Here is a 9,001-nt window from a genome sequence, read left to right as displayed (position 1 = left end):
TGAACAAATTGCGTACAAAGGAAAGAGATGATATTTTGTCTGATGAAGATTTAGAGGTTCTCAGATCACGTGAAACCGGTGAGCAAAGTAAAGATGCTCTTCATATTTATTCATTTAATAAGCAAGTTAATGAATGGAATAAGGAAATGTTGCACAAGACCTGTACAGATATCATTAGTATTAAAGCAGAAGATATTGAAGTTAACAGCAGAAAAAAAAATGCAGTTTGTGATAGACCTCGTAATTCACGTCAAACTACTTTGTTAAGTTATTTGTGGATTGCACCACATGCCAGAGTGATGTTGATAAAGAATGTAGATATTACAAAGGGGTTAACAAATGGATGTATGGGACATGTTGAAGAGATAATAAAGTCCAATGAATGAATGAATGTTCTAGACCTGTATCTATTAAAGTGAAATTTGACAATGATAAGATTGGTATTCAGGCAATTGAAATGTATAAAGAGTCCATGGGGAAAAAATATAGTCGAAAGCAATTTCCACTCAAATTAGCATATGCGTGCACAGTTCATAAGTGCAGGGAATGACAATGAATAAAGCAGTAGTTTGCCTTAAAAATAGTTTTGCATCTGGACAAGCATATGTAGGTCTCAGTCGTGTCACCTCAATATCTGGACTTATTATTGAAAATTTTAATCCTAATCTTATATATTGTGATCCAAACATAAAGAAATGCTTAGATAATATGAATTCATATGCACGATGTGAAGAAGAAATTTATGATTCAGATTGTAAAGTTTCCATAATGTTACATAACATTCAAGGGCTTAAACAACATTTTGCTGATCTTCAGTGTAATAGTTTGTTTGTGAATTCAAGTATCATATGCCTTACTGAAACATGGCTAAATAAAGATAATGATCTCTTTGACTTGCGTACAGACTCATATAAATTGTATCATCAGGCAAGATATGACTCATATTCTAATACAAATAATTTGACTTCTAAATTAAAAATCAGGCACATGGTGGTGTTGCAGTCTATACCAAGAACAAATTTTCAAGCAGATTAAACATAAGTATTAACAATATAGAGGTAATTGCATTTTTGATAACTTGTCCAATTTCTGTTGTTGTTTCAGTAATTTACCGACCTCCTGACTATAATTTGAAGCAATTCTGTAACAATTTGAGAGACCTATTAGAAGAGCTGCATAAAGTAAGTACAAAATGTATTATAATGGGTGACTTTAATGAAAATTTGTTCAAAGAAACTTCTCAAGTAAATAACTTAATGTCACAGAATGGGTACCAACAATACGTTACATGTTCTACTACTGAAAATGACACATTGATTGATCATGTCTATGGCAAAGGTCTAGATTCATTGCAGGTAGAAGTGATTCCAATTTATTATAGCTACCATGAAGCCATTCAAATTAAATTTTAATTGGTAATGTTTCAGATCATGTCTATGTTATTCACATTAATATTATCAATGAAATGATATGAAAGTTATCGATACTAAAGGTTACTTTATAACTCTACAATGAAAAAGAAAAAAGAAAGTAAATAAAAAAGAAAAAGAAAAAATGAAAAGTATAAAGTAAAAAAGATAATAAAAAGTAATTTTAATTTCGTAAGAAAAGATATCTTGTAACTATATCTCCGAAATAATTTTTGAACAATATCTCGAAAAACTAAACAATAAAATATTAAAATAAGTAAACTTAAAAAGAATTGTACTTACAAAGAATGGAACCTACAAGGAGTTGAACTTACAAATAATTGAACTAAGAATAATATTGAACTTGCATATAATTTTACATGCAAAGAATTAAATTTACAAATAATTTTAAATTCTTAAGAAAGCATATCTTTCAACAATATTTCAGAAAGTATCTTTGAACTATATCTCGAAAAGAATTTTCAAAAGAAGTGAGCTTGAAAAGAATTAAAGTTACAAAGAATTGAACATACAAAGAGTTGAACTTACAAATAATTGAACTAACAAAGAATTCAACTTACAAAGAATTGAACTTACATAGAATTCTACGTACAAAGAATTAAATTTACAATTAATATATTTTACAAAGAAACAATAATAAATAAATGTTCCTGTAAGCAAGCAAGAATCTCCCAGAAACTAATCTATCTTTGCAAATCCATAGTTTCCATATTTTCACTGCTTTATTATGAATTTTCTAATGGAAGTCAGTGCTGATGGATATCACTATGTACAGCAAAATGCAATTAGATGTGTTAAGAAAGCTCATTAACCAAATTAGATTCAAGTAATTAGAGGCAGCTGGCCTGGGCCTGCAAATATTCCAAAATATGAAAAAATGGGTTAGAAAAATATTTATAAAAATGTAAGTCTAAGAGGGCATTTCCAGCAATGTAGAGGTAGTATAATCATAAATTTTCTTACTCCAGCTCCAGTGGCGGTGCCAGCGGGGGAACAGGGGGCTTAATTCCCTCCACCGGACAGGTCAAACCCCCCCCCCTGCCGGACAGAGCTCGTTGGGCAGCAGACCATAAAACATATAACAATAGGCCCACACCAAGCCAACATATGTCTGTCACAGTCTGCGAGTGCCATTTCCTGCCATATAGAGGTTGCTATTCTTTAAAAAAAAATCTCTTTTGGGAGGGGAACCACCTCTCAGCCCCCTCCCACAGCTCGAGCCTACGAGCTCAAGTCCCCTGTCAAACCTCCCCCAGAAAATATATCCTAGAGCCGCCACTGTTCCGCTCAAAGCATGGTGTGATTAATGCAATTTGATCCCTGCCTCTTCCCCTTTCTTTATTTAACTCTCCCCATCCCCCACCATTAGACCACTACTGCAAATCTCCTGGAAATGACTTCTTTCCAACTTAGGACACCTGCCAATGTCATGGCAATGTTGCAATCATTTCCATAGGCATGCCTTAAGACATGACCAGTCGATTTCCATTTTCTGTTTTTGACTTTCTCATTGGCTGATCATATATCTGTTTTGCTAAGAATTCTCTATTAGTTATTCTGCCTTCCTGTTATTTTTATTATTTTTCTCATACATTTTTTTTAACAATATGTGAATTTGTTTTTCATTTGCCTTCGTTAACTTCCAATTTTGAGAACTATGTAACTGCACTGATGTTACTAACATCTGAAAAAACTTTATCTTAGTTTTCTTGTTAACGTTGCTGCGATTTCATATTCTCAGTTTCATGAAAGATCTTCTGTTTTAGTGATTTTATGTTGCATGTCACCTGTCTCTCTTTTGCTCCAAATAATGGGAATCTGTGTAATCCTCTGAAACTACTCTCTTAACTACATCTGTTTTGATGACAGTTTTACACTTAAAAAGTCTTTTTTATACTTATTTTGACCCCACTCTCGAAGCTTAAGTTTCTCTAAGCAATTTTGCTGATTTTGTCTGTATTTGCTTTACAATGCTTGATAATTAATAAAATATTATCAGCAAGTGCTCAGTTATCTAGTTTGTTGTGTGTTCCCATTTTATCCCATTTTCACTATCTTCTACTGTTTTTGTCATAAACTTACTCATCTACCAGTAAGACAGGAACTCTGATATGTTGCATCCTTTTTTCAATCTCTCCACTAGGTCAAATGTTACGCACTCAAAGCCACTGTACAGTGCTTTTACTTTGCATTGTTTATTTTTTAGGTACCCAGCTCATAATATTCCATAGATCTTTGTATAAAGACAAAGGCCCTTTCAAAATCAGCGAAATTGAGATAAAGCATTGTCTGCCATTCATGGCTTGTTCAGTAAAATTCATCAAAATACAAATGTGTTAATTAGTTCCTCTGTCTTGCCTAAATCTAGCTTTCTCTTTCTTAATATGCATTTATCAAAATATTGTTTATGGATTGATGCTACACATGTTTTGAGCTAAAATGTTTCCATGGATTATTCTTCAAAATTATAGTAATTTTATTTATTGATTTTATCTGGTCGCAATGAAAATATAACATGTTACATATAAATGAAAGTTAACGAAGCAATTATAAAAAATGGAAAATGTATGATATAATAAAAACTAATGAATTGATGAATGTACATATGAACTAAATATCTGAGTATATGAATTGCAAGAAGACATCTTTTACAATATTTTCTTAATGAAATAGTTTGTTTCCAATCATAATATGTCTGTATGACAATAATATGTATCGCAGTAATATGAATTATCCATGCTTTGTATTAAATGATACACTGATACTCAAATTGTTTATGCAATCAAGTAACAGGTACTCACATTATCTGTGCATGTTTTTATCTGTATTTTGTGCTCTTTATTAAATGTGTAAAAAGCAGTGCGGATGAACACAAAGTTTGTTATTTAAAAGGAAATGTAATGTAACAAGAACTAAAGTCTTGTAAATTTTCAAAAACATTTGATAGTCATGATAGTAAGCCTATGTGCTTTAAATGTTTTTGTGAACTGAATAATTACTAAGACCAAATGTACAAAAAAGTAGATTCAATTTAGAATACTTTTTCTGTAGTACATATTTCATATAATATATTAATATATAATATTATATAGACATCAAGGTATACTCATGCCATAACTGATGTAAGGCACCATTCAAGTTTTATTTTGTCAAGATGCTGTGGACCAAGACTTTGCTCTTAATTTCTAAAATATTAATCGATTTGGTAGTCAGGCAGAAACGCTTGGTATAACTAACTGAATTCTCTTTGTCCAGATTGCTGTAGATATTCACTGTGCATGAACTGCTTGAAAGAACTCAGGCTGATACTAAACACAATTAAGGTAACTATTTCTTTTTCAATAAATTTGTCAAACAGATTTAGTTTGATGATGATGAACTAAATGTATAAACCTGAATGTATTTCATATTCCACAAAACATTTGACTTATGAAAGGTTGATAGGGTTGGCTTTTAAAAATGGTGCGCATGACACACTCGATATGCTGATACGATAAAAGACATAGGTTTTCATGACCACATGAAAATCAAAAGGGGCATTAGTGCCATAAACTTATTTTCACATGCAAAAAAAAAAACAAAATTAGGAGGAAGGTGTACGCTTTCAAGATCTAACCTGGAACACAAAGCATGTGGAATTAAATTTATTATAATTGAAATTGAATATTATATAATTACATTATGTTGTATTTGGTGAATTGTAATTTAAACGAAATTACACATACATATTACATGCACTTACTAAATTTGGGTTATTTGAATAATGAAATTATTTCACTGGACATATACTGGTAATGACACCTGATGAGCCAACTTATTTTGTTGGATATATGATTAACATATTTTGTTTCATGTTATAATACTGTTTGTATTTTATTTTATTTTTTTTTTTACTTTTCATTCAGGTTCCAAAGGTATTTGTGTATGATATTACACAAGAAACTATGCAAGTATTCCAGTCTTTACAATTTACCATGATGAGAATAAGTGGATTCTCTTGCTAAATGTCTGCTGTCAAGCTTCATGAGGTCTGCCACAAGGTTTTAAGCTAGCCAGCATAAAAGCCATTAGTTCTTTCATAGCAATTGTCTAAACTTTGCAACTTTGATGATAATGTCCAACTGTGAGCAGGCTATTTTTTCAGCTTTGCTGCATGGAATGGAAGCACCAAATATAAACTGTATTCCTTCTGAAGCTAAAGCTAATCTGTGCAGTATTGAAAGGCATATAGTTCAGTTCTCAGTTAGATGGTGCTTGAGAGATCTGTTCATTTTTCAAGATATATTTGATTATCAGATTTGATAAAGTATGTTTTACAAGAGAAAAAATCAGCCAAGAAACTGCAAATGTATCATAAATTATTGATCTGCTGAGCAAAAGGAAGAGTGTGTCATATTTTTATACCAGTGAATTAACGGTCAAAATTAATGAAAATTCCTGCATTATGACCAGACTTTGACAAGCGTATCACTTCAATGCATACTCTATATGCTGGACTGCTCTACTCTTGCAAACATAGAACCTTTTTTTAGTGATAATGTGTACATGTATGTACTGTGTGCCCTGAGCACAAGCATTGCTGAGTGACAAGGTCAAAACATGTTAGATTCACAAAAGATGACGAGAAGATTTCTTTAGCTTAAATCTATAGTTTATGTATTCCAAACAGTTTTTAAATTAAAAAGAGATGTAGGTAAAAATTCATTGTTTCTCATTATTAGGCAACTATTGTATGTAATTCTGTGTAGTACACATTTAAAAATGACATCTTAAGATATTCCTTTCATATAATTGTTATGAAGACTTACTGTGTTTAGAGATCAATGTTTTGGAAAGTAATTACCACAAGTGCAATTTTCACGGCATGTAGTTAGGCGCCAGTTGATAGAGATGGTTTTATTTGAGTATGTTTTTTTTGTAACTTTAGTTTAAAGGTACTGTTTGTTTCCAAAAGAAAATAAAAATATTTGACTGAATGACAGAATCAATTGTTTTTATGAAATCTCACATTCATTACAGGTATACAGTACATTGGTAAAATAAAAAGGTTTTTTTCAGGTTTTATTGTTTTAAGATTATTTTTTAGGTTTTATTTCAACGGTAAAAGGAGAGTTATAAAAAACGAAAAAATGAAGTTAAAAAATAATATTGAAGATAACAAGACCAAAATACAAAAACATGTGACAAAGATGTTAAGTGCCGTATTCGCGTGAATAAGTGCCTAGGTACTTACAACATTATTTATTACTTTTGTATACTGATGATCTTTAACAAGTTTGTAATTGATAAAAAAATTTCTTAATTTATAGGAAGCATTTATAACTTTTGGACGAAGAGAGAAGCTTATTTCAACAGGGAACTTATTTGCGGCCGGGGAAGATCCAGACTTTTTTGTTAAACGGGGGTGGGTGCAAACCACATAATAGATAAGTTTGTTAGTAGCATTAATTTCAATATATGCATTGAAATTTCTAAAATTTAGTGGCAAAACGGGGTGAGTGGCACATACAGAAGGCCTACTGTGTATACTGCATTGGTTACGCAAAGCTGGATTATTCCCTTACTCATTACCGGACTAAATAGGACTATGTACAGTACCAGAATAATAAACATATTTACAAACAGCGCCTTGAGTTGCTAAAAAAATGATTACAATCTAATTTTTATGTTTGGCGGCTATTGGAGTAGTCTTTTCTAATGATGGAGTATGAAGTACAGAATCAACCTTTGACGATTCCTAATAGGGCAGCAGACTTGATTGTCTTGCTCTGTTTGAAAATCCTGGCTACTGTATTTATCCATAATTCATAGTTTTAAACTCCGATAAATTGCTTTTGCTCGATAAATGGATCACCTAACTCGTTTTTAGAGTGACCAGTTCAAATCTAGCTTCTAGCTTCAGTTCATGCTGTGCGCGTGAAAAATTTTCATAATCATTTAATGATTATGGACAATTTTGTAATGCTGAAAAGGAACTGAAACCTGTTTTAAATTATCTAAAAAGTGATATTGAGAATTTTCAAATTTTAATGCACGCGTACACGTACGGGCGGACGGTAATGGCACACACGAAATTGAACCTTGTCAAATGGCATTTAAAAACGCCTGTTAGACGGTTATGCCACACGAATTTTCCCTTCATATGAACTATTATATCAGTCCGATAGCGTCGAAATATAGTCTGCCGCCCTCTGTCGGTGAATTCATATATTTTAAGAAAGAAAGATGAGAGTCCAAAAAATAATTCATTTTGACAATGAAGACGTCATCTTAAGGGAAAATGAAGGTTAGTTTCCGTAACAGAATTTTCTTAGCTATAACATACTCAAAGATGGGAGATGATCGATCAAGAATAAGCGAGATACGTTTAAATGAATGGAAAAATAATGATATCAAATTAAAATTCAGTTTTTTAAAATTCAGATGGTAATATGACGTCACAATGTCCGATCAGCCATAATGATCTATAAAATCATATCTACAACTCATGTGCTTTCAGAATATGTAATAAAATTTAGGGGTAAACTTTCATCCTAAGGAGCTATAACTGATTAAAAATAAGCACAATTTTAAGGATATATAAAAGTTGACGCACGCGTACACGCAAGTCAAGACGCGCTAATGAAAAATAAAGGTACCTGACATTCAACCTTAACCTGTAGTGTATGCAAATTTAATATTATTCAGAAATGACGAATGGTTATGATGATTATGGGGTCTTCAATGTTTTGAAGAAAAGAAAGATGAAGGGTTCTAAAAAACATTTATTTTGACCATGATGACGTCATCAAAATGTAAGCAGAAGTAAAATATATGAAAGAAAATTGTCTCAGCTATAACATACTTAAAGTTGGAAGACGATAGATTAAGGATAAGCGAGATACGCTCAAATGCGTATTTTCAAAAATGACGTCATCGAAAAAAAATCAGTTTTGTTGAATTCAGATGGCAATATAATGACATCACAATATCCAATCAGCCATTATGAGCTAGAAAATCATATTTACAACTCATGTGCTTTCAGAATATGTAATAAAAATTGGGGGTCACCTTTCATCCTAAGGAGCTATAACTGATTAAAAATATTCATGGTTTTATGCATATATAAAAGTTGACGCACGCGTACGCGCACGTTAAGTCGCGCGAACGGAAGATTAAGGTACTTGACAATCAACCTTGACCTGAAGATTATACTCACTTAATATGATTCAGAAATGACGAATGGTTAAGATGATATGGGCTCATCAACGTTTTGAGGAAAGAAAGATGTTAGGGGTCAGAAAAAACATTTTTTTTACCATGATGACGTCATCAAAATGTAAAAAGAAGTCAAATATATAAAAGAGAATTGTCTCAGCTATTGCATACTCAAAGTTGGAAGACGATCGATCAAGGATAAGCGAGATACGCTCAAATGCGTATTTTCAAAAATGACGTCATAGCTATAATTCACTTTCTTTGAATTCAGATGCCAATATGATGACGTCACAATGTCCGATCAGCCAATATGATCTATAAAATCGTATCTACAACTCATGTGCTTTCAGAATATGTAATAAAAATTAGGGTTC

The 9,001-nt window shown here is 31.9% G+C and overlaps 1 long non-coding RNA gene across 1 annotated transcript; it reads left to right on the top strand.

Moving 5' to 3' along the window:
• The first annotated feature begins 1,090 nt into the window (after positions 1–1,090).
• On the top strand, positions 1,091–5,708 carry LOC117121080. Its single transcript, XR_004447476.1, has 3 exons — positions 1,091–1,181; positions 4,686–4,753; positions 5,336–5,708. It is a non-coding gene; the product is annotated as an uncharacterized LOC117121080 (long non-coding RNA).
• The last annotated feature ends 3,293 nt before the right edge of the window (positions 5,709–9,001 follow it).

Source organism: Anneissia japonica, unplaced genomic scaffold (genome assembly GCF_011630105.1).
Source record: "Anneissia japonica isolate Jap-2015-1 unplaced genomic scaffold, ASM1163010v1 scaffold25751_len24585_cov130, whole genome shotgun sequence".
Classification (NCBI taxonomy): Eukaryota; Metazoa; Echinodermata; class Crinoidea; order Comatulida; family Comatulidae; genus Anneissia; species Anneissia japonica.
This window is presented reverse-complemented; position numbering and strand designations above follow the sequence as displayed.